This window comes from Mycteria americana, chromosome 10 (genome assembly GCF_035582795.1).
Source record: "Mycteria americana isolate JAX WOST 10 ecotype Jacksonville Zoo and Gardens chromosome 10, USCA_MyAme_1.0, whole genome shotgun sequence".
NCBI classification, from domain to species: Eukaryota; Metazoa; Chordata; class Aves; order Ciconiiformes; family Ciconiidae; genus Mycteria; species Mycteria americana.
Genome location: NC_134374.1, coordinates 5,926,523 through 5,952,082, shown reverse-complemented (window position 1 = coordinate 5,952,082; position 25,560 = coordinate 5,926,523). Strand labels below are relative to the sequence as shown.

General features: G+C 42.9%; 1 long non-coding RNA gene across 2 annotated transcripts in view; it reads right to left on the bottom strand.

Annotated features, from left to right (window-relative positions):
- Positions 1 to 6,281: 6,281 nt before the first annotated feature.
- LOC142415143 (uncharacterized) overlaps positions 6,282 to 25,560 on the bottom strand; it is a 135,052-nt gene continuing 115,773 nt past the window's right edge. For both annotated transcript variants that reach the window (XR_012777299.1, XR_012777298.1), the window contains 2 exons: positions 7,792 to 7,839; positions 6,282 to 7,693 (listed from right to left, as the gene is read on the bottom strand). This is a non-coding gene — a long non-coding RNA (uncharacterized LOC142415143). The remainder of the gene's footprint in view (positions 7,694 to 7,791; positions 7,840 to 25,560) is intronic.

The window sequence follows — 25,560 nt, the reverse complement described above, 5'->3', positions numbered from 1 at the left end:
AGAGAAGGACCTCGGGGTGTTGGTCAACAGCCACCTGAATATGAGCCAGCAGTGTGCCCAGGTGGCCAAGAAGGCCAATAGCATCCTGGCTTGTATCAGGAATAGCGTGGCCAGCAGGACTAGGGAAGTGATCGTCCCCCTGTACTCGGCACTGGTGAGGCCGCACCTCGAATACTGTGTTCAGTTTTGGGCCCCCCACTACAAGAGAGACATTGAGGGGCTGGAGCGTGTCCAGAGAAGGGCAACGAAGCTGGTGAAGGGTCTGGAGCACAAGGCTGATGGGGAGCGGCTGAGGGAGCTGGGGTTGTTCAGCCTGGAGAAAAGGAGGCTGAGGGGAGACCTTATTGCTCTCTACAACTACCTGAAAGGAGGCTGTAGAGAGGTGGGGGTTGGTCTCTTCTCCCAGGTAACAAGTGATAGGACAAGAGGAAATGGCCTCAAGTTGTGCCAGGGGAGGTTTAGACTGGATATTAGGAAATTTTACTTCACTGAAAGGGTTATCAAGCATTGGAACAGGCTGCCCAGGGAAGTGGTTGAGTCGCCATCCCTGGAGGTATTTAAAGGACGTTTGGATGAGGTGCTTAGGGACATGGTGCAGTGGTGGTCTTGGCAGTGTTAGGTTTACGGTTGGACTCGATCTTAAAGGTCTTTTCCAACCTATATGATTCTGTGGTTCTGTGATCTGATTTGGCATAAAATTGGGACAGTGGAGAGATACAAAACACGAACCTGCACAAAGCCCATCACTCTCAGTTAAACCACCAAAACACTTTGAATATATCTGAAGTGACACAGCCGCTGTAAGTTGATGCTGTATACCACACACCTGTGGGGCTTCTCAAAGGGCTGCAAATAGCTGCAAGTTTGGAGAAGCTGGATTTATCATTTTACAGCCCATACTGTATTAAAAGCTTATATAATACATTGGTACCTAAGGTTTGCAATTAAATGGTTAACTCTTGCAGACATTGGATTAATCTTTAACTAAACCGAAAGTAGTAATATCCCCAGGCCTTCCCTGTTCCTAAATTGGTAGCCACACGTTATTCATACCTGTCACTTCACGACAGCCACACCCGAGTCACTTTGTCCCTTCTTTGTATGATCTACACCATGTATCAGAACTCTTCCCTTCCTTTAACTCATGAACGCTCTACAAACAGGTTATGATTTTCAAGAGCTCCCTCATTACACGTGTAACTGTTTGATAGTCTTGTGTGCAAATTAAAAGAAAAAAAAAAAAAACTTTTCAAAAGGACTAAGTCACTTCTAGTGGGAATACCTCAGAAATCTATGTAAGTATCCATGGTGCTTTTGTCTTCTGTGTTTTGTTCTTGTGAATAAGAATTAGCTCAACCAGCTGTTCGCAAATAAAGTGATTAAAATGGTATGCAATGTCAGCAAATCAAATCAGCAGGTTTTATTCACAAGAACATTCACAAATACTTTATTGCTATATTCACTCAACTCCAATCTGAGCTTCTTTGGCTGTACTTCTTTCTTCCAGCAGCCTCTCCTCCTCTTGATAGCTTTTAACAGATTTGTTGAAGTTTCATTCCTGCTGCAAGTCTCTGTTACACTTAGTATTAAATCTGGTTTTGTGTTAATTATACATTTAACATACCAGCACAGTAACAGCTAGGAGAAGTTAGACTTGTTTTTTTTCCTTTTTCTTCTTAGCTTCACTGGGAAGGACTACCAAGGAGTAGGGAGGATTCACATCTTGAAAACAGCAAAAAACAAAACAGTGTGCAAGTATGAAACCAGTAAGAATTTCCAAGAAAATTCCTTTAAGATTCAAGTCTGTGTTAAGCACTCTTGACCTTCTGTAGCAGAAGACTGAAAGTTCTGTTGCCCAGTTTTAATTCTTCTTTTCCCCCAGTATATTTTTTTCCAAACAAACTAACTTCAGAAGTGAGGGGGACATACATTGTAAAAAACATTAGCCAAGATAAAACAGCAATGCCTTCATCTCTGTATGAATCACCTAACAGAAGAAAACCAAGGACACCGATTAGGCTTTTTGTGATGGGAAGCAAGATGAATGTTCTGCAGGTTACAGCTAATGAGGATACAATTTCACAATAGGCCTATTCTTACCTGAGTAATATAGGTCAGGTGCTTAATTGGGGGTGCCAACTTTCCAGCAAAATAATTCAAGAAAACAACATAGGACAGTAACTGTGTAATGCTGCAGTGCAGTATAGAGCGTCCCAAAATTCACTTTCTTATTTTTATGTGACAAACAGCTCTCATTTCTGTCCCTGAGGAGAAATGACTCATTGGCTTCTTAGCTCCCTGAAGAGAAGTTTGTGCTCTGCTCTCCCCACCCTCTGTTACTACTTTGTTTTATTTTCTTTAGGCTTTAACTGTTGTCCAGTCGAAGCCTCCAGGAGTAACATAAGGCAGTAGTTTTTTGTTACTCCTTTGGCTTTTTACATCCCTACTGCTCAAGGGGTTTTTTGTTGTGGTTGTTTTCTTAGAAGTGAACAAACTATCTCTTCCAAGCCACAGCAGAAGCAAAAGTAAACCAGTAATAACACTTTTGTAACGCTAGCGGTTTCTAGGGTACCGGGTGTGATGCAGCATTTTGGAGAGGGATTTATACAAGAAGGGAGTGCCAGGGAAAAGGGAACGATGGCTGAAACAAGGCTGACAGCCTGGTGTTTTATATCAGCAGTTTCTACAAAAGCATACTCCAAAGAGGAATAGAAGGATGAGAAGACACAGGAAGGAGCGAAGCAAAAATCTCAGATTGTTTTCTTCCTACTACAGACCCCCAAGGCGTTGATGGAGTACTTTCAACCAGCATCCTGCTTGCAGCCTATTTGCAATAACACTGCGTTGCAAGACCACAGGAGCAGCTCTTAATGAATTAGATGCCTGCAAGGTACTGTATCTCAAATGACATAACATGTCAAGGTCTCCTGAGTACTGTTTATTCTCTAAAAGGCAATTTTATAAAGATTTTTTTTTTTGCAGTTTAAGGTTCAGAAACACTGGAAACTAATGATTTGTAACCAAAATGAAATCCATGTCTCCTATTGATTTTGTTTTAGTTACTTGGAAACAATATTGATTCCCAAGAGATGCATCTAAACACCAAGTCTGAGGCCTAAAGAATTTCCATACCATTGATTAATAGATGCTATCTATCACTTTCACTTTTAATGAGACATTTTCTCTTCCATGAGATACTGTATTCTATCGAAAGGTCAAATGTGGATTCTGTGCAAGAGAGAAATACCAGTGCACACAACCAGCCTCAACTCCAGAACAGCTGATTTCTTTGCTTCTTTAATTAAATCACGAACAATTGTTTTCCTTCCTGTTCCCCCAAAAGTTATTTTATTAGTGCGCTTTGTTCTTTTGACAGTCAGCTCTGTTGATGTTTAACCTATGCTTTGGTTGGATGTTCTTTAAATTAAGACTGCTTTTGCCCTATGGTTTTATAGGACACAATAGAAACCTGATTCATGACCAGGTCAGGGCATTACAAATAATAATGATCCTCATTAAAGAAATCCCCATTACTCTTTGAGGCATCGTTCCTCTGGGCCAAACGCCGTTATCTGTGCAATGCCCTTAAACAAAACCAGCAAAACTAGAAGTGACAGTCAATATAAAGCCATTCATAAAGGAAGCTGATTTGCAACGATATTTGCCAACCCATTGGGAAATACATATCACCAGGAATTCAGTAAGTGATACAAGTGCTTATTATACATTCAGCTTGGTAAACGATGAGAAAATTTCCTCCAGGCCTCGGAGAGAATAGCTTTAAATAAATCCTTATGGATTAACGATACTTCCAGTAGTACTTGGCAGCACGCGGACAGAATACACAAGTTACCACAACAGGAAGGTTGAAAAATAGGGAATTTGCATCCCAGAAGTTTGAGGTGACAGGGTAGCAGGGCCTAGCGTCATCAGCCGGTTGCAAACCCACAGGCGGGAGCAGCAGAGCCCTAATCCAAAACCACTGAAAGGAGAACCAGCTTGACATAATAATTCAGGTGGAAATGGCCCGTGGGGGTCTCTACCCCAAGCATCTGCTGCTTCTTGCGCTTCCACGGAGCACCTCCAAGAAGAGCCTGTCTCAAACGCCCCTACGCCATGCCTTCGGGTGGCTGATTTTAGATCCTCCCCCCACCCCAGTCCTCTGGGCTGCCATCGTCTCTCGGCAGACACTTGCTCTACCCTGCGCCCAGCCGATGGCTATTCCCAGAGCACCCCCACAAAAAGCAACGACGTCCGTAAACACCAGTTCTGCTGCACAGCAGAGCACCTGGTCATCTGCTTAACTTTATACGCATAAATGCCCTGGTTTAGGAGAGCAGGGCAATTTGATGCTCTGGAGCTGAGCAAATCATGACTGGAATTTGGTGATCTAATGACTGGCACTTATCGATTCAAGGGATTCACCCCCACCCCCACAATTAATAAGAGAAGCTGGCTTTATTTAAAATACTTCAAATCTAAAACATGCATTTTTCTTTATAAATAGCAAATTGAATATATTATGAAAATATTCATCAATGCCTAAAGTTACTGGGCTTCTAGTGAAGCAAAGTAAATTAACAAATTAAATGGTAATATTCAAGCACTATATGCTATTGACAAAGTTTATGAAAAAAATGAGGTAAGGGAGTCACTGTCTAAGCATCTGAGCTGGAGTCCGGTATATAATAAACCGAGCCTTGACATTTTAGCTCTCTCTCCAACAGGTTCCAAGAATATATTCTCTTTACCTTTTTCCCCGCTGAGCCTAGTTCAGTTTAATATGTAATTCTTTCAAAGTAAAAGAGCAGCTAGGATTTGCAAATTCAGAAATTTCTTTCCTTTCTGTAATCTATTAATAAAAACTAACTTTGAGAATGCAAAAACTACAGAAAGGTATTTTGACCAGGAATCATCAGTTCAATTCACCAAGTGCTGATAATACTGACTTTAATAAATCAGCATTAGATGACTTGTTAAAGGAAAATGGGAAATATATTTTGATTACATTTTGCTTCATTATTCAGTACATTTAATGTTAATTTATTTTAAAGTACCAGTTTTCTGCACAAGTTTAATTCCAGTTTCTAGTCAAAAGCCAGATCAAACTTAGTCAAAATAAGTAAGTTATTCAGGCCTGTTTAGCAAAACCAACTGCAAAATTAAGGAGCCAACCTAATGCATGTTAGAGTTCATGTGACATAGTAGATACATCATTAAACTCTAAAACTAAGCGCCAAATTTTGGATAACGACTTGACTTCATCAAAAATCCACATTCTAAAGGTTCGTAGTTAATCAGAACAGACCTCCGTTCAGAAAAGTTATCTTTAAAAGTATCAATAGGAAACAAGAATAATACTGATGGCAATACAGCAAAGTTTTTGATTGCTGTTTCAGATCACCGATTTCCACTGATGCTTTCCAGACCTACCCTGACAAGCACTGAAATGCCCCAGTATAATCTCCCCAAACCTGTACTCCCCTCCCCACTGGCTGTAATAAATTCTGGATTAGCCCCCCCTACATTAACGTGCCTGGGGAGCAGCAAGGGAATATCATCCCTCGGGCAGACACGAGGCAGAGGTGGAAGAGCTACGTGAAGTCCGCACCAAGATGCCCGCACACGCATAGCCCATCACCTTTCCCAGCAAAGCCAGCACTCGCGTCCACAGGCTGTATGAAGTCTGAGCCTTCGCAAAACACAGAGCAGAACTGCGAAGAGCTTTTCTGCCTTCCCGTACTCCAGGCACAAAGGCAGAATCAGCCAAAGAAGTGCCACACATCACCTATATTAAATGCACCTGTAGTAAATGGCAGCCAACAGTAATTCTCTCAATCTATCCACTAGTATTTAGGGACTAGAGGATGAAATGCTGACCATATATAGCATGCTGCACAAGATCTGTTTTATTGCTAAAAAATTTGGCACTTCTTTATCATGTCATAAATCAGCACTGAGAGAATAAGCACATATGTTTTCCAAACAGTATATTAAATCAATTGTCACCAAGAAAATAAAAACCGTGGCAGCGACATGAACAATTGTATCCTGCCTGGAAGACAGAGAATATAAGCAGTTTCTTTAATTGTATTTTGGCGGTTCCATTCACACTGATATAATCAGGTTGCCTCAGCAATTGTACCGTGATCTGCCTTTATAGATTTACGACCCACCTCAAGAAAGGCTTCCTAGGGCCAAAACTTGGTATCTGAGGTCCATCTTACCAACCTGCACGTTTGCACATTGAGAAGAAACAGTGAATGTTCAAAAACCCAGGCTCTCCCCTTGCTAAAACATGACTGCACTTTTTTTTTTTTTTCCGTGTGCACTTCTTTTACAGCACTACAAATGCAGAGAAATAGCTGGAAAGAGCAAAGCATTAACTGGAACAGCGACAGCTAATCCATCTGCAAACGCCAGCTCCCTCCGCTCCCGCAGCCACGGGGAAGCGGGGCTCCCCCACACCAGCTGAGGCCCAATTAAGAGCTCCTGGTCCCAGGTGTTTGTAGGTGAGCACTTTACTAACAGCAGCCCAGACAAATCCAATTACTCCCAAACTCTTAGAATGGGAGTGATCACAAATATTTTTATAATGGTTATTACGGTTTTAGGGTAACACTTAATCTAAATAAGGTCCCACAGATCAAAACAAATGGTTTGCCAGGCACTGGTGTTAAAAAAAAATAAATGCTTTAATGAAATTCTCCTTGAAAGCAGTTTACCTTTAAAAGCTCATTCTTAAAGTTCTCCCTCACTTCTTCCACCTGCCCACGTATCCCAGGGTTTCTGCTGCCACCTCCTACAGTCTCGAGGTCCAGATCCTCCAAGATACGGGGCCAGATTCAAAAGGCAACAGTTACAAGGTACTCACAAAAGTCAGCTGGACAAATACCAGCTACCAAAAAAAAAAAAAAGGGAAAAAAAATGACATTTCCCTGTTATGTACAGACACATAAGACAAGTTGTCCTTAAAGAACAAAATACAAATGACAAAATGCTAATGTCGGACTCCGTGACAGGTGAAGTGACTGAGATTAGCCAACCAAAAATCATCATGTGCTACTAGAAAGGTAATTAAAGCTGAAGTTCCACCTCTGTATTGCAGAAGCCTGCAATTAAGGAAACCACCTGGAACTTGGGAACTGATCAGGAGCATTCCAGGCACACTTATTTGGACAAAAAACTAAATAAACAAGGTAACTTAAAAAGAAATTATATGTTCTTACATACCATTTCAAGATCCAAATATTCGATTTCAGAGCACATACTTTAGGACCAAAAAAGTACAGGAAAGAAACCCTGTTTCAGAGCAGCAACTACCCAGTTTTAGATCAAGGGGTGCTGAAAGAATATCAATAGCACGATCTTTAAATTTCCCACAAATCCAAAAACTCAAACAAAACTGCTAAGCCACCTATATTATTGTTGTGACAGTGTGCAATTGTTTCCATGGATATATTAATCCAGATTTATACATGACACAAGCTGGTTACTAGAGCAAGCTTAACATTCTGACATTTCAGCATTCATATTCTGTCAAATACCTAGAGTTTTTAGTAGATTTTTTTCTCCCTTGCACTTAAAGAGAGAACAGAGGTGGCTTTGAGACATTTTCCTATTCAGATCACTAGGTTCGTCTCAGTTGGCAGGGCTTTTCTTAGTGCCAGAGGTCATCAGGATGCTAGGATACCTGAAGATAAACACAGATACAGTCTTTCAGTTTTGGTTACATACGTGGCCCAAATTCCAGCATTTTAAGTCAACCTAAGTGCTTAAGATGTTACCAACCCAAGTTTCACTTCAGAGTTCCCATTGCTAACCAGACAGCTTCAACATCTATAAGAAAATCAGATTAGGTACGTATAAATGCGTGGCATCGTGTTCTGCTACCTACCACACAGCTTGTATTTTGGCAAAAATAAGAAATACAGAAAGGATAAGAAATATTAGATATCTACAAAGGTCATTATTAAACAGCCCTTAGCCTTAATGTTACCTGGCATTCTCATTTGTCATGAACTGCAGAGGAACAGCCAAGGAACCAACCTCGTCTTTTTGTAGCGACACAGTAAGAAGTTTCAGTCTCAATCATTTAAAACTTAGCAGAGTGAAGAAAGGAGAACAGACACAGTTAATGTCCCGTTAGCTTCCCTGTGCTATGGGTGCTATTATCAAGAAGAAGAAAAAGAATGCCGAGAAAACAGTTGTAATTTCCCTTTTGAAAAGGGTGAAATATTTATGACAGTCTTTTTCCTCATGTCTGGAGAGACTACTTCATCTGCCATTGAATGGTACAAACAGCTTTCATTCGCTTAAAGGATATTTGTTGACGTTAGACCTCCTCTTCCTCTCCCCGTGTTATTTATTCTATGTATAGCTGTGAATCCCAGGTTTTCCAAAGTAAATCCTTCTAAGACCTTGTTTATGCTTCTGCCCTTCCTTGGAAGCTGGTCATTAACAAAACACACACAGACATTAAATGTGAAGCTTATCTCTAAAGGGTTTGCCAAAGTATGTTGGCAGCCCTATCCTCATATCAAGTTTTTTGTAGAGTGCGCTTCATAACAAACTAAACTTTATACATCTTTACCAGCATTTACACCATATTTCTCTTAGCGTTCAATATGTGAAGCCAAACTATTCTGGTTTAAATATTCAGGAAGACATACAGAATAGCTACAGGCCTAGAGCCAAGAATGTTTCAATGAATGTAAATACAAATTAAAAGCAATCAGGAAATTTTGAAGAGCAGGGGAGTAAGGACGAACAGCGCTGGAGAGCTGTGTTACACCCAGTCACAGGCACGAGGTGTGGATAAAGAGAAAGAGAGGAGGGAGGAGAGAGGTGGCTAGGGCAGTCCCTCCTTTACCAACATGGCCATTCTTCTCTGGAGGACGCCACAGGGGACGCAAGCTCTTGCAAGCTAGAGACAGTTGTTAACCGCCCTTAAAAATGAGATGCAGAGAGGGCAAAGGAGAGGCCTTCACACCTTATTATTTTTTACACTTTTTTTAACCTTTTCCACTAGAAGAATTTTGGTTTTGCAAGCAAAGTTATCTCTGTATAGCCTGCCACTTGTTAGTGTGTCCCAGGCCATCTGGCGATCCATCAAACCAAGGTACAGGAACCGGTTTTCAGTAACCGGTTCCCAAATTATCTACATCACCCAAGGATGAGAGGGTGCACTTCTTAAACTTTACGCATTCATCGGAGCCATAAGGCACGACCTGAGAGGCAGAATCATAGTTTAGGGGCTGGTGCCAGACAGGCAAACACCTACAAATAAGGGGAAGATGGATGCTTGGGCCAGGAGGTCCCTGCAAAGCTTTGCGACTGCACCATGCAGGCTGCTCTGTTCACAGTAAAGTCAGAGCGATAAAGTCAGGGGCAGCAAAAACCACTTAACCATTCCTAGCATCCAAGCATTTGGGTCCAGCTTGCTGTGAATGCAACAAGTGTCTGGAGAAAGAGTGTTGTGCCATCACCACCTCTCCCTGCTTCCACCCAAGGCCTCTGCTGGGCATGAGTTGTGCTGTGACACTGAACTGGGCCATGTTTGTTTGTGGGTGCAGCTCCCATCTAAAGAAATAAGCCTTTCCAAGGAATATGAGGATATCCATAATGCTGTTTCTCTGCTAACAGAGAAAAAACATTAAAGATGCTCTGAAGAAAGGTGTTTGGATATAAGCTCTTCCTTGAAGCATTCTGCAGTGCTTACAGCTCTAATGCAAGTCTGAAGAAGTCAGTAGTTTCCCACTGACTTTGATGGGATTTGGGTTTGGTCTCTGAAGGAAAAAAAAAAAAAATATATATATATATAGCCATCAGAGTTTTTAAAAGAGCTCCAGTAAATGCAGCTATTGCTGCATTACAGGACTAGAAAACAAAATCATTACCTGTAATTCATCCATCTCCAAGGGAACTTCCCCTTAAGAACTACAGATCTGTGACAGAAAAAGAACATTATCATCCTTTTTATCCCAGATCCTGGGAGAAGGAAATATGCCAGAAAGAGACAATAAGACATTGATTTCCACTGGAAGAATGAAAGAATGACTCATCAGATGGCTCATCTAAATAAAAAGTTCACATTCACAGTAAAGGGGAGAAATCCTACCCTGGGCTTCGGTGTTACACAGGGAGGAAAAAAAGATTTACAGTGATCCTTAATAAACTGATTAGATACATCAGAGAAATATGAAACCCTGGTCAAAGATTTAAGTGAAAACAGATTTGGGAAAGGATTTTATGTTGTTTAAGAACTTTTGTTTGACTTTTAAATGCTTTCACACTTTTTAATACCCAAAAAACCCATGACTCTTGTCAAGACAAAACCTCCAAAATTTCCTTTTGCAGAAGAGCAATGTCCTTGAGGTGCTCTGCTCTACCGTGTAATTGGAACACGGCACCTGTTCCCACCCGCAGGAAGCAGAGCTCTAGACAGACACTACACAGCAATGGATTTCATAGAAATGAAGTATGAGAAAGGAGACATGTAAATATTGCTAGAATAACATCTAATCGTTTTTGTCCTCCTAAACAGTGCTCTGACATGATGGATGCGCTGCTGACACCCAGTGTTATATTGGTTGCCACTTTTAAAGATCATGTTTTAAATCTAAAGTGCAGAAACAGCTACATTGTAGGCACTAATAAATAAAGGGCTTTTTGACATCTACGTTAAGGGAAGAAGTTACACATACTGCCAAGTTAAATTAAACCAAAAATTCAGGGTTTATAACAAGCTTTAGCAAAAGCTAAGACAATCAAAAACTTTCCAGGAGATTATTTCTTTTCATTTTAATGAAATCAATGAAGTACTTCTCTCAACATATAACTCCTGGATCTGTAGTCCACCAAGAACATCAGTAAAAGTCGTGCTGCGCTAACAAGCCACTAACTTTTATATACAGCTGGTATTGAGGACAGGCTAGGTGTAGCATAGCGTTTACCACAGATAGAATAAACCAAAGGTTCAAGATTTCCACAGAAGTACCCCACATTCCTCAGCCGCTATGTATGGTCATCATATTGTCACCGCCCTGGGCCAGACTCAAAGGCAATTTGCAGGTACTGGGTTCCCAACACCATAAACACGCCCCAATTCACACTGCATTTCTGCATTACAGTAATTTATATTCCATGCTCAAAAGTAAATTTAATGGAGTTTATAGGTTGGGAGAGGAATCATAGAATCATGGAATCATTTAGGTTGGAAAAGACCTTTAAGATCATCAAGTCCAACCGTTAACCTAGCACTGCCAAGTCCACCACTAAACCACGTCCCTAAGCACCTCATCCAAACGTCTTTTAAATACCTCCAGGGATGGCGACTCAACCACTTCCCTGGGCAGCCTGTTCCAGTGCTGGACAACCCGTCCAGTGAGGAAATTTTTCCTAATATCCAGTCTAAACCTCCCCTGGTGCAACTTGAGGCCATTTCCTCTTGTCCTATCACTTGTTACCTGGGAGAAGAGACCGACCCCCACCTCTCTACAGCCTCCTTTCAGGTAGTTGTAGAGAGCAATAAGGTCTCCCCTCAGCCTCCTTTTCTCCAGGCTAAACAACCCCAGCTCCCTCAGCCGCTCCTCATCAGACTTCTGCTCCAGACCCTTCCCCAGCTTCGTTGCCCTTCTCTGGACACGCTCCAGCCCCTCAATGTCTCTCTTGTAGTGAGGGGCCCAAAACTGAACACAGTATTCGAGGTGAGGCCTCACCAGTGCCGAGTACAGGGGGACAATCACTTCCCTAGTCCTGCCGGCCACGCTATTTCTGATACAAGCCAGGATGCCATTGGCCTTCTTGGCCACCTGGGCACACTGCTGGCTCATATTCAGCCGGCAGTCGACCAACACCCCCTTTTAGCCTTGTTGGACCTCATACAATTGACCTCGGCCCATCAATCCAGGCTGTCCAGGTCCCTCTGCAGAGCCTTCCTACCCTCCAGCAGATCAACACTCCCACACAACTTGGTGTCATCTGCAAACTTACTGAGGGTGCACTCGATCCCCTCGTCCAGATCATTGATAAAGATATTAAATAGAACTGGCCCCAATACTGAGCCCTGGGGAACACCACTTGTGCCTGGCCGCCAACTGGATTTAACTCCATTCACCACCACTCTTTGGGCCCGGCCATCCAGCCAGGTTTTACCCAGCAAAGAGTACACCCGTCCAAGCCATGAGCAGCCAGTTTCTCCAGGAGAATGCTGTGGGAAACAGCGTCAAAGGCTTTACTGAAGTCCAGGTAGACAACATCCACAGCCTTCCCCTCATCCACTAAGCAGGTCACCTTGTCATAGAAAGACATCAGGTTGGTCAAGCAGGACCTGTCTTTCATAAACCCATGCTGACTTGGCCTGATCACCTGGTTGTCCTGGAAGTGCCACTTAATGGCACTCAAGATGCTCCATAACCTTCCTTGGCACCAAGGTCAAACTGACAGGCCTGTAGTTCCCTGGATCCTCCTTCCAGTCCTTCTTGTAGATGGGTGTCACATTTGCTAAGCTCCAGTCAACTGAGACCTCCCCAGTTAGCCAGGACTGCTGGTAAAGGATTGAAAGTGACTTGTTGAGCACTGCCACCAGCTCCCTCAGTACCCTTGGGTGGATCCCATCAGGCCCCATAGACTTGTGAGTGTCTAAGTGGTGCAGCAGGTCACGAGCCATTTCCCCTTGGGTTATGGGGGCTCCATTCTGGTCCCTGTCCCTGTCTTCCAGCACAAGGGGCTGGGTACCCAGAGAACAACTCGTCTTACTATTAAAGACTGAGGCAAAGAAGGCATTAAGTACCTTAGCCTTCTATTCATCCTTTGTCACTATGTTTCCTCCCAGATCCAATAAAGGATGGAGATTCTCCTTAGCCCTCCTTTTGTTGCCGATGTATTTATAGAAACATTTTTTGTTGTCTTTTATGGCAGTAGCTAGATTGAGCTCTAGTTGGGCCATCTAATTTTCTCCCTGCATAACCTCACGACATCTTTGTAGTCCTCCTCAGTTGCCTGCCCCTTCTTCCAAAGGTCATAAACTCTCCTTTATTTCCCGAGTTCCAACCAAAGCTCTTTGTTCAGCCAGGCCAGTTGTCTTCCCCACCAGCTTGTCTTTCGGCACATGGGGACAGCCCGCTCTTGTGCCTTTAAGACTTCCTTCTTGAAGAATGTCCAGCCCTCCTGGACTCCTTTGCCCTTCAGGACTCCCTCCCAAAGAACTCTGTCAACCAGTCTCCTAAACAGGCCGAAGTCTGCCCTCCGGAAGTCCAAAGTAGCAGTTCTGCTGACCCCCCTCCTTACTTCTCCAAGAATCAAAAACTCTATCATTTTGTGATCACTCTGCCCAAGACGGCCTCCAACCATCACATCACCTACAAGTCCTTCTCTGTTCACAAACAGCAGGTCCAGCAGGGCACCTTCCCTCGTTGGCTCGCTCACCAGCTGTGTCAGGCAGTTATCTGCCACACACTCCAGGAGCCTCCTAGACTGTTTCCTCTCTGCTGCATTGTATTTCCAGCAGACGTCTGGTAAGTTGAAGTCCCCCACAAGAACAAGGGCTAGCGATCGTGAGGCTTCTCCCAGCTGCTTATAGAATAGTTCATCTGCCTCCTCATCCTGGTTGGGTGGTCTGTAACAGACTCCCACCATGATATCTGCCTTGTTGGCCTTCTCCCTGATTCTTACCCATAAATACTCAACCCTATCACCACCGTCATCAAGCTCTAGACAATCAAAACACTCCCTAATGTACAGGGCTACCCCACCGCCTTTCCTTCCTTGCCTATCCCTTCTGAAGAGTTTATAACCATCCATTGCACCATTCCCGTTGTGCGAGACATCCCACCATGTTTCCGTGATGGCAACTATATCGTAATTTTTCTGCTACACAATGGTTTTCCAGCTCCTCCTGTTTGTTGCCCATGCTGCATGCGTTGGTGTAGATGCACTTCAGTTGGGCTATTGATCCTGCCACCTTTTTCGGGGAAGAAGCCCTAATTCCTATGTGACCATGCTCAGGCACTTCCGTGGTTTCTAACACATCAATAACCCTTGCGTCTTTGCTGCTGCATGGATCTCCATCCCCTACCTCCACTGAGACGGCAGAGTGAGGAAGAACGAGGGAGGATGAAGAACACTTGTAGTACTTCCTAGGGTTATATATTTATACCAAAAATTGAAAGGCATTGGAAAACCTGTTCTGTTGAACAATATTTTGTGATAGCACATATTTGACAGGAAAAACATTCAGATACTTATCTAGCAATAGTTGTGGGTTGTTTAGATGGATGGAAAATAAAAAGAGCACGAGTCAAGGCCATAAAACCTTCTGATTTATAAAGAGATGTCACTGTATTAGTAAAAAGGCGATTCAGTCAATATCCAGGAAGCTTTGAAGTAAATGTGACTTACAACTAAATAAGAACAGGTTGTGAAATTTTATATACTCTGCCACTGAAAAGTCATACTACAAAGCATCCATTCTTATAAATGAGCTGAAATTCACAATAATTTCTGAATGGTTATTTCAGAGATGGATTGCAAACGCATTCTACTAAATACTAGTATCTTTGCTTATTCTTCATGCAGTGAACACACATTTCATTTTTCTTCCTTGGAAACAATAACTCTGTCAGTGCCGAGGAACAACGCAGAGTACTTGCTTCATGCAGCTCAGGGAGCGGCAGTCGGGCTCACGGCGTGGGTACGACAGAAGAATACGGAGGCACACAAATAAGGAAAGCAAACATTCTTATCACGAGCAGAAGCTTTGTAAAGCTTTACAATTCACAAAAGCACAGGGGCACCTCAGTGCATGTAGTTAAGCTATAACAACATGATTTCACACGATTATCCGTCGTCATTAGAAGCTTCCTGAATTCCTTGCAGGATGCAAGATTTCCTGATACCTTTCGATTAACTTACCTCTTTAATCTCACTTCACTGGAGTAAAGGAGAATTGGCGACAGCAACGCTTGCTGCCCCTGCCCTCCCCTTTTATCTCTCCACGTTCCCTGCCACACAGGCAAGGGCACGCCGAGCCGCGCACGCCGCAGGAGCTGCGGCAGCCACCATCGGCGTGGCTGCCCAGGGCCTGACCCTGTCTCTGCTGTCATAGTGACATGCTAGGGCTGAAAATGCACGTGAAGGCACATCTCCTGGAGACCAGAGGCTCCCTGCACCGCAGGTCCACGGACCACAGCAGTACAGTGCAGCAGCCCTAGGCTGCACCATGCTTCACCCCTTACGTGGGACTTCATGCCTTGAGGGGGACCTGCAGCAACCCAAGGCTGAGCATCACCATCACGGCATGAGCCATAGCTACAACTGAAATTAATTCTTCTGGGATCTCATAGGTAACACAGCATTAGCCACCGATATTAATGTGATTCATGTTCTTGGAGATCTCATCCCATTCCTCTGAGTTCACATATTACTAATTTACAGACAGCAACATCAGCTTTTCGGTGCATCTCCAAAAAACAGTTATACACATGTGCCTATCTATTACTCTTTATCTATTACTCTGGCACTCTTTTAGCAGTGCCAATCCATGACTTTGCAGCAAAAAAGGATGTTGAAGATCCAGCCAGACATCAACAGTTACGGAGCTGCTTGTAATTTGTGTTAAACAGAAGCTGCAGCAGAACGACATGCCGGACAGACCCCGGAGGCAACGGAGGAGGTGCATGTTCTGCTCCTACATCTGCTGCTGGCCTGTTGGGTGACCTTGAGCTAGTCCGTTCACTTCAGTGTCGTGTCTATAAAAGCTGAGCCAATACATCTGACCTCCCTCAAGATGAGCTTTGAGCTCTACCCGTGAAAAGGTCTGTGCAAGAGCACAGGGGTATTGCATTATTACTGCACGGATACATTAGCTCAGTTCTATAGGGATCAGTTTACAACACAGGCAGAGAAAAATAGCTCCAGCTAACCCTAGTGAAGGGACACTTTCAGAACAGTTACAGAAAAAATGCCAGATCTGTCAAGATTTTGCCTATGATCTCCAGCTAATGATGAATTCAGGCTTTTCAGAAATGGCAAAGGTTTACTGAACCCAGGAGTCCAGAGCACTGGGCAGGATTTGAAAGGACTTGAGCACTACAGCACAAGCTCTATGGGAATGACCATGCTGGTGTCAAGAGATAGGCAGGATCTGGGGGATTTTTTTTGTTGGGTTTTGGGGATTTTTTTGTTTTTATTGTTTTTTGGGGGTGGTTTTTGTTCCATCTTGGTTTCCACTGTTCTAACTCCTTCCTCTAGAATGCTTTTTCATTTCTGCCAAACATACCACAATTCAGTTTTAAGAAAGTTCTTGGACAAGCACTCACGTATGAAAGAAACTTCATGAAAACCAGGGGGTTCTTCAAGATAAAGCAGATCTGGTATCTGCAGATGGTAAATCAATGATTGATCTTCAGAGTATACCTTTCACTATTCTGAGCTGGGAAAAGCCAAGGCCTATGACCTGCACAAGAATACATCCTCAAAGGTCAGCAGCCACACAGATGGTGCCAGCAACCAACAACAAACACGTTCAAGAGATGATAGTCTACCTTTCCCCCATCTCTTTCCAGGGCTAGTATATTAAAAGAGAAGCTGTTTAAGGACACTTCAAAACAGCCTTTGCAAGCCTCTGAAGTGTGACCTCATTTTCTAAATCATTAGTAGCCATTTTGGGGATCAAACTAAGATTCTAGGAGTAATTAGAAAACTGGAAAGTTTCCTGAAAACACAGACAATATGTGAGACAGTTGAAAAGCCAGTAATGTAAAAATAACGGTGGTGAGGAATGAAAATAAAGAGAAACAAAAAGATTTCAGAAGAAAGGATGGCCAAAACATTTTGCCTGCAACTTGTAGCACAAGAAGGATAACAATAAAGTGGATATTAAAGAGAACAGCAATTTTACCATGGTATGGCAAATCACCTTTCTAACATTCATGTCGGATGAAGAAAACCTGCACAGTCAAATTATCAATGTTTTAAGAGAATACAAATTAAATTCTCCCCCCTGCCTTTTTTTTTTTTTTCCTTCCTTTTAAAGTAAACCCCCTTATTTCCTTAGGATTAGATACTGTCACCAAAAACACTGTGGAGGAGGACCAGGCTGCTCAGTTCTCTCATGACCAAGCTTCTCAGGTACAACCAGCGCCTACAGATATTAGAAATCCTGCAAACACAGAGAGTAACAAAACCAGCAGCAGTCAACAGCCTTCTGCTTTAGGCCTCAAAAGTGCGTTAAGCTCAGCCGTACGCAAGCAAACCTGTGACTCTCCCGCTAGCTAATTACTGCCTGATTAACTTGCACACCTGCCATTCCAGCGGCTCTCCCGAGAGCACGGGACTGAAACGCAGCGCAGGGCCGTGAAGGAAAGTACCAGCTTGTACAGAGGAAAACCGCTCCTTCGCAGCTAAGGCCAACACAGCTCCTGCTGATGGCAGGAGGACTTCTTCCCTCCCCAGGAGCTCCAGGGTCCTGCATATAACAGCTAAGGGAGTAACAAAGGCTACTAATTTTCTGTGTGTTTGGTTTTTTCCGCTTTCAGCTGATTCCCATGGGCAGCTTGTATTACCTGACAGCACGCGGACGTAGGTGCCAATTTGCCGGAAGGTGAGAGCCAAGCCATACCTTTCCAAGGGGTTTTGTATCATTCAGACACTGCTGGTATCTAGTCAGATGGTTTTTTCCAGCTATTTTTACAATCAGTAATGGAAGGGTCACATTGCTGCTGCTTTTCAAGTGCGTGCATCCACTCAATTCCACATATAATTGGGACAAATGCGAACCCAACTTTTTTTTTTTTTTAATTGTGTCCGGTTTGGAGGAAGAAGAGATTACGTAAGCTATTCTTAAAGGTTTTTCTGTCATTGTACTCACGCACTGAATACAAATTCTTTCAACTTCGAAAAGTTCAACCCATTACTCTGAAAATTTCCAGACATCTGATACAATAGTACCTGCTCTTCCTTGCTACATGCCTGAAAACCTTTACATGGGAGTCCAATTACCAGTCTCTCACCAGTCACATGAATACAAAAAGCAGCTGTAGCTTCCAAAATAGCGATCATTTAAAACCCTCTGAAATCAGTGTGCTTGAAGAGACGTCTTGCTGTTTTGGTCAGCTGATTAATGAATCCAGAAGCCCCTGAAACACTGGCGTACAGAAACCTTGGTAAAGTTTTTCCACTATCACCAGATAAAGAATTACACTGTGCCCAGTCCTATATTCTTCCTGTACCCAATGGGGAAAGCAAACACCGAGGATAGCCAGCCTGACCAAATATCTCTAAGAGGAGCCCAAGAGAGCAGTGGAGAAGCCCCTACACCCACACAAAGCCTGTGCAGCACTCGCAGTGGCCCAGGCCAGGGGGCTGCACCCACGTGAGTCCGTTCGCCCCCCGCCTGCAGGCTGAACTCGCCCTTGAAACAGTACCAAGGGGAAAAGCACTCCTGGACTCTTCTTCCCTTGGAGGTACGAGGAAGGCTTGAAGAAAGCCTAACCACAACTTTGCAGATTTCTCAAGTGTTGGAAATCATCATTTGGAAAAAGCGTTGCACAGGAAAAAGAAAAGCGTAGGGGGCTGCAGAAGTCAGATTCATACAAGTATCTCATCCTACATAACACACGCACTCCCATCCGCTGGCTTAGGGAGTCCGCAAGCCACAAACTGCGGGAGGCTGGCAGCCGGACACGGGATGAGATGGGATGGGATGGGATGGGATGCCTGTTCCCTCCACTGTTGTACCTGTTGTAAGTATTCACTTGTAAGCACGGGTCGAGGCGGGGTACTATACCAGACAGCACCTTGGTCTCGCCCAATATATTTGTTCTTATGGCTCTACGGTCCCTTCAGGCATGGAAAAGGTGTTCAAAGCAAGGTTTTGCAAAAGAGCTTAGCATCACCACGCTGCTCTCCTTGAATATGCGAAGAAACTTGCTGATGTATGAAGAGCTACGTCCTTGGTCTCGCCTCTCGTCTCCGAGAGCAATCAGAATCCAGGGTGGGAGCGCGTTTTCAGAGGGAAAGTCACCCATGCCAGCAACCTTCCCTCCATTTGCAGCTGCTAACGTACCTGCACTGGCAGCCTGGAGGGTCAGCCTCCCGCGCAGCCCTGACAGCGCAAGAGGGGCTTTGCCTGGGAGAAATGAGCTTAAGAAGAGAGCGTTACTAAAGCTCCCTGACAAATAACTACAGCATGCTTGAAAACAGGACTCCTGTGTGCCGCTAAGTCCTTTTTTTTTTTTTTATAAAAGATAAAATAATTTTCTGTTGAGAACTGTTTGTATCAAAACCTGCTCAGCACATATGAAATGAATTTGATGTTATAACCAACCGTTTTTACAAACTGTAGGAAGAGACAAGTGTGAAAATTACGGTTATTTATATTCAGACAAACAGCTGACAAGACTGCACAACAGCCCAGTAGCACAATAGCAATGGCTCAGAGTGAAACAAATTAGCCTGGCATTTTAATTAAAAATTTTCTGCTTCCTGGAATGCACCGATTGTCGCCTTTCTCTGTGTCACAGAGTAACAGAGTATCCTTTAACTGCTTTTATGTAAGAAACTATTCATATATTAAATATAGAAAATATTAAAATGAGTTAGTGTATCTTTAGAGGCTTTTCCTCGACATATATGCTGGAATTGAAACGTGGAGTGATGTATCCTACAAGAAATTGGAGGGTGGGGAATCTAGAAGCTGCCTTTGACAGCTAAATCAGGGGGAGGTTGTTTCTTTTTTATTATTTTTAGAGTTTGGATAGTCTAGCTCACTTAGATCTCACTCTGGATTTCAGATAATGTTACATTATTCCCTGATCAAAGACAATTAATTGTTTTGGTGCTGCATGATGAAATTCTTGCATGTCATACAGTGCTGCTAACTTGTGGCCTCTGATGTTTTTCTTCAAGCTCAAGCTCCTGAGAGATTCTCAAGTTTCAGAGTTTGTTTTAAGAATCCTTTCAGCTTTTGTGGCTTTAGAGAAAGGAGTTAACCACTAAGCAGTCCAAGACTGGAAAACAATCTAAAAAACTTTAGCACTCCCTTAAAACCTAAGCCAATGTTATGATTTTCTTGGTGCCCGATGCGGGACTTTGCAGTATTGTCACAAGTCTCAAAACACGTGAGAGACCGGTGACTTCCTAAGGTTATCACAAGTGGTTACATCTTACTGAAGCTCAATAGGTTTAAGTGCAGACGTCTGCGCTTGCCTCAACGATAGCCAGGCCAAAGAGAAGATTCCTCCAACCTTTTCTTAAGGAAACATACTTAAGCTCCTATTTACTCTTCTAACTGCAAAATGATATCAGACAACAATTTAAAAACCAAACCAGAAGCCAAGAAGCAGGTGAGCAGCGGTTAGGTGCTCTCTTCTGTGCCTAGAGCACGCACACCCTCCGGCGTGGTGCAGTTGCGGTGGAGGCGGCAGCGCCGCCTCCTCCAGGGGCATCCGGCAGAGCCCCGGGTCCGCTTCCCCGTGGCTTCTGAGCATATGGGAGGAGGGAAGAAGAGGGATGAGGGTAATTTCTTTCTCCTGTCCTCTTGAATAACGCAAATAATAGATACTAAAAAGTCTCATTCTCCGCGAAATTATAATTGTCAGGTAGTCACCATTCCCCTGCCACAAATTAGGCAATTATTTCTCAGTTTAGGGAAATGCTCACCTGCCATTTCTGTCCACTTTTGTTTAAACACAGGCCTCAGGGGACTTCATAAATTGAAGCAGTTCGCAATCATTGCCAAGATACAAAATGTGTTTATTTTTCAGCACCACATGTTGGATGGGAGGGGGGGAATTGTGCAGCAGCATAGCTCTGTGCTGGGAAAGCAAATAGGTTCTCTAGATCTAAATCAACTTGTCCTGAAAAGACATTACAAACTTGCTGGTATTTCTCATACCCTACACAAAAAATACACAACCCAAGGAAACTGTGCATTATCTTCCTTCCTCCCTATTTTAACAGGGATTTGAACTTTTTGGGGTATGAGAAGTATAGCGCACACGTTGGGGAGGATAGTACTTGCTCCGAGACTGTACGACTAAAACCACTAGTTAAATTGAGTTTAATTACGCCAGTCTAATTAATTTAAAGAAATTTAGCATGTGTTGGCCTTTTTATATCCCAAGTGAACAACAGAGATTTCTAACCTTCCACATCATCAAAACTAATTAAACTACCATGCATATTATTTCTGAGTACAGAATTATGCAGGACTGGAAGGGACCTCAGAGTCTTTCAGTCCAGGACACACTTGAGGGGCTGTATGACACAAGAAACTTTTGCAAATGTTAACAGAAAGCACTTCCTATGCTCATAAACAAGCACACAAAACAGGGTGACGGACAGGGGAAGAAAAGTTAAACAAAAAATTATTTTTTTATTTTACAAAAAAACTATTTTTTTCTTGTATTCAGAACGCAAATTCTCCACGGCAGCATTGCACAAAACAGGGCCGGCTTCATTTGGGCTTCTCCTCAGAAAAGTTAGCCAGTCCTTTGATTAAGAAAAGTTGATCAAGTCTATCCTCCCGCAACACATGAGGTTGCAGTCATCTACCCTAGCACTGACACAGCAGGGGTGATATTGTTGACTGGCCGTTCTTCTTGGGCCAACTGTGACTGCCTGCTAAAGGATCAGAAGTCGCTTATTAGCTGAGGAGCTGGGCAGTGGAAGAGACTTTTTGGCATTCAGTATACTAGCAAATCCACCCGTGAAATGTTTTGATGTAGCTGCACCAATTGCCTGATCCACTTGGTCCCCCATTAATTCATCTGATTTTGACATTACACATCAATAAGTCATCAACATTGTCTCTTACTGAGGCTTAATGCGTCCCGTACAAGTGAAAGGAAACAGTACAAATATGCATATAATACACACATTGAGCACTAACTCAAACACATCTACACATGATTTAAAATGAACCATGCTTATGCACTGCTCATGAATGTAGCAACTTTCCTTAAATCAAGCACTTTCTCCTCTTCTCTCCTTGGGATAAGGGATATAAAAAGGTCCTCTTTTTTTTTTTTAATCTAATTTGATACCATAAATACTAATTCTTTTTATTTTTGTTACCGAGCAGCATTATTACTGTCAATGTTACTTGGGTCTCTAACATTGTATTTCCACATTTTGAAGTATTAAGACTTCCTTTAACAATAAATGATTAATTTTCTGATATGTAGTACTTGTTTGGGGGATAATTAATATCCCCTGTTGTGATTTTTTTGCTCTTAAATGATTACAAGCATGTCAGCCTTAACTCCATCTCACCACAGGGGTTTATCTAGCAGTGTGAGCAAAAGCATCCAGTGAAATCCTGTATTCAGATTTTTTTCTAGCGGGATTATTTTGATGAAGGCGTTTGTTACTGGATTTTGTAACTGAATAGACAGGGAAATTTGTTGCAATGTCAATACTGCGCTTTCCTACTATAAAACTGGGGGTTGGGGAGGGGGGGGGTGTTTTTTATGGATGACTAGGAAACCAAGCATCAGATGGAAAGGCAACACACCTACGAGTCCAGAACACTAATGAATCCTGGATGTCCTGCAACACTATTCTGCTTGTTAGTCTTATCATTAAACAGTCGTGCTGGAAAGCCTGCATATTTGCTTCCAATTGACATCAGCATGTGAAAAATATGCTCATGCCCCTTTCGTTATCTTCCAAGACACTGTCTCTCCACCAGCATCCCCACACAAGCTGGAGGATGGGGCAGACCTGAGGCAGAGTACTGCTCATTGGCCAGACCGGAGCGTCAAAAAAACCCCATCACACCAGATCTCACCCTTTGCAAACTGAATGTTTGTAGGAACCCTGGTGCTAAATCATTTGTAGATGACCTGATTCTGCGGCCCTTGCCCCGTGAGCAGAGGCTGAGGCAGCTGGGCTCGTTCAGCCTAGAGAGTGGCTGCTTCAGGGGGCCCAACATCAGCCACCCCATCCTTACGTTGAGGTTATTAAAGAGAAGGAGCCAGGTTCTTCCAACACAATGTGCCTTTAGCAATACCTATGATTGCATCAGTGACTACCTCCATAAAAAGTAATCAACTTCATAAAAGTATATCAACTGAAAGCTATGCTTATAAAGACCACAGATAACCAGACAAGAAAAACCATGCACGGGCCATGCCTAAAGAACTGTAGAAGGGACAAAAAAAAAAGGGACAACAGTATTTGACTGCAGGGAATTTAAAGGCAGAGAAACAAGTTCACCAGGCTCACAGCAGGGACTAACCAGGCTTGAGCACCACCAAGACTGCTGGCATCCTCCCCGGTGCACTTCAGCCCCCCCGGCCCTGCCAAGGGATACTTCCTAACAAACGGTATAGATGAGGCCATACTACTGGGCAGGGGAGAGGGAAGAGAGAATGTGTGCTGCTCCATGCCACTTGATCTTAGTGCTAGAGAGTGGCCCTCACCTGCTTCATTCACCGTTACACCTGCTTTACTCACGACCCTAGATGCAGGCTCCCCACCAGCTCAGCCAGCCTTTCAGTTCCGAGCACTCATCCTTCTCTACCCTGTTTTTGGTTACAACTTTTTCTGCAGTGATTAGATGAAGAATTATTAAAAGAGACCTATAAATAAATCCAGTGACCACGTAAGATTGTAACACAGCAATACTTGGTTTCCTCCTTACTACAAAGCTGCATTGCTTGCTGCTAATCTTCTGCAAACCTTGCTTCCCATCATCCAGTTAAATGCAAATCTTAGCTAACTTTTGCTTATAAAGAATTTGCATTTACAAGAACTTTGCTATCCTTCATATGGTGAAGTCTACATCGTGATTTGCATGCAAGACTCATAGGAACAGCATAACCTAGCTCTCCATGTCATTTTATCTCATGAATCCAGCCTTCAACCTAACTCATGTTAGATGAAAACAAATCTTAAAATATTCCATCCAGCGCCAGCACAGCATCTTTAAGCAGCACCACCTTTCTATCACACTTTATTTCTCTTTGCATTTAAGGCAGCACTGTCAGTAATCATTCAGCACTTTTCTTTATCCCAGCCCTTTCCTAAAAAAACACAAACCCAGCAAATTAAATAGAAATGGAGTTGCCAGGAGTGAAGCAAAATAGTGAGTTTTCCAAATAAACCATTACATATTTAATCAAATGAAAACCACTTAAACAACCAGTTCTGATAGAACCATGTTACGCATGCTGTATCACCTTATAGCAAAGGAAAACCTCTATAAGGCAATATTAGTGCAGTTACATCTATATTAAAGATCAAGGAAGTGATGGTTATAGAAATTAGAGACGGTTAAACTAAAAAACTTGTACAGAGCTCTCCAAAATGCATCCAAAGTCCTCTGGGAGCAAAATATCGTGATGTTTCCAGTGCTTCTTCAATCCAAATAGTCTGAAAACAGCACTAGAGATTGGTTTTACACAGAGGTGGGCCCAGATGGCAAGCTTCCAGTTTGAACGTGGGTGTATTCGAATTCATAGCTTTGGCTTATGTTAATAAGCATTTTAACACTTATGCCTCCTGTCACAGAAGGAAAAAAAAATAACAGTATGCTGAGCTATTGCATGAGAAACAGGAACAAAGAAGAAAGAACAGCAAAACTAAATCAAAGAACTTTGGGAAGAGGCTCAGCTTAGCTACAGGCAGGGATGATAATTCTTGCTACCCTCATACAGACTGTCTTCTTGTAGAGCTTAATGATGCCTTTGCTAATTTGAGAAAGACTACCACTGAACTGCCTCTGAGACCGAAAGCTAAGAGGGCAGCATCTTCATAAGCAAGTTGGGAGTTACCTGGCAGAAAAACATAAGCTGGAAAAAACACATTTTTAACTTTTGCATTTTGCAACAATAAATTAAAGGCTTGAAATACTGGGAAGTGTTCCCCCACACACACAATTGTATAACACAGTGAAGAGGGGAGAAAAAAAGAGCTTATATTAACCTCCAAAACCAGATGAGGATTGATGACACCTTTGATTCTAACAAGGATTAAGAAAGGCAGTCGTACTCTGTTAAGAATGGCCTTAAACTGACTTTCCATGCAGACAAGCGACAGCAGCACAAGTAGTCAGGAACAAAGTGTCACAGTTTGATTAATATGCAATCCTTTAGATCTTCTTTAGCTTACATCCAAGGTTTCAGTTCACTCTGGGGTGGTTTCTATTAATTTATCTCCATTTGAAGCAAAACCAAATCATTTTTCATACACTGACACAACTTTGTCTTTGAATATGATACCTGATTCAGCAAGAGGTGCAAACAGATGCAAGTGCTACCTGCACGTTCAAAAAGTGCATTTCTGCTCCGTTCTTTTCTCTGACAGAGTCCCGGTGCTCTATCCTGCTAATTATGGACTACTAAATCACAGAAACAAACAGGTGTGCATGCACACTGGTGAGAAAGATTTTAATGTACATGTGATGAAGATATTTAACCCTGTCTCTGCTTCTTTAGGAAGCCATGTCCACTATCAAAGTCCACTGACTTTTCAAAGCTCTCATTCAACTCGCAACCAATTTTTTTTTTTTTTTCAGTAGAGATGTGGAGAAGTACATGTATGTCCATCTCACTG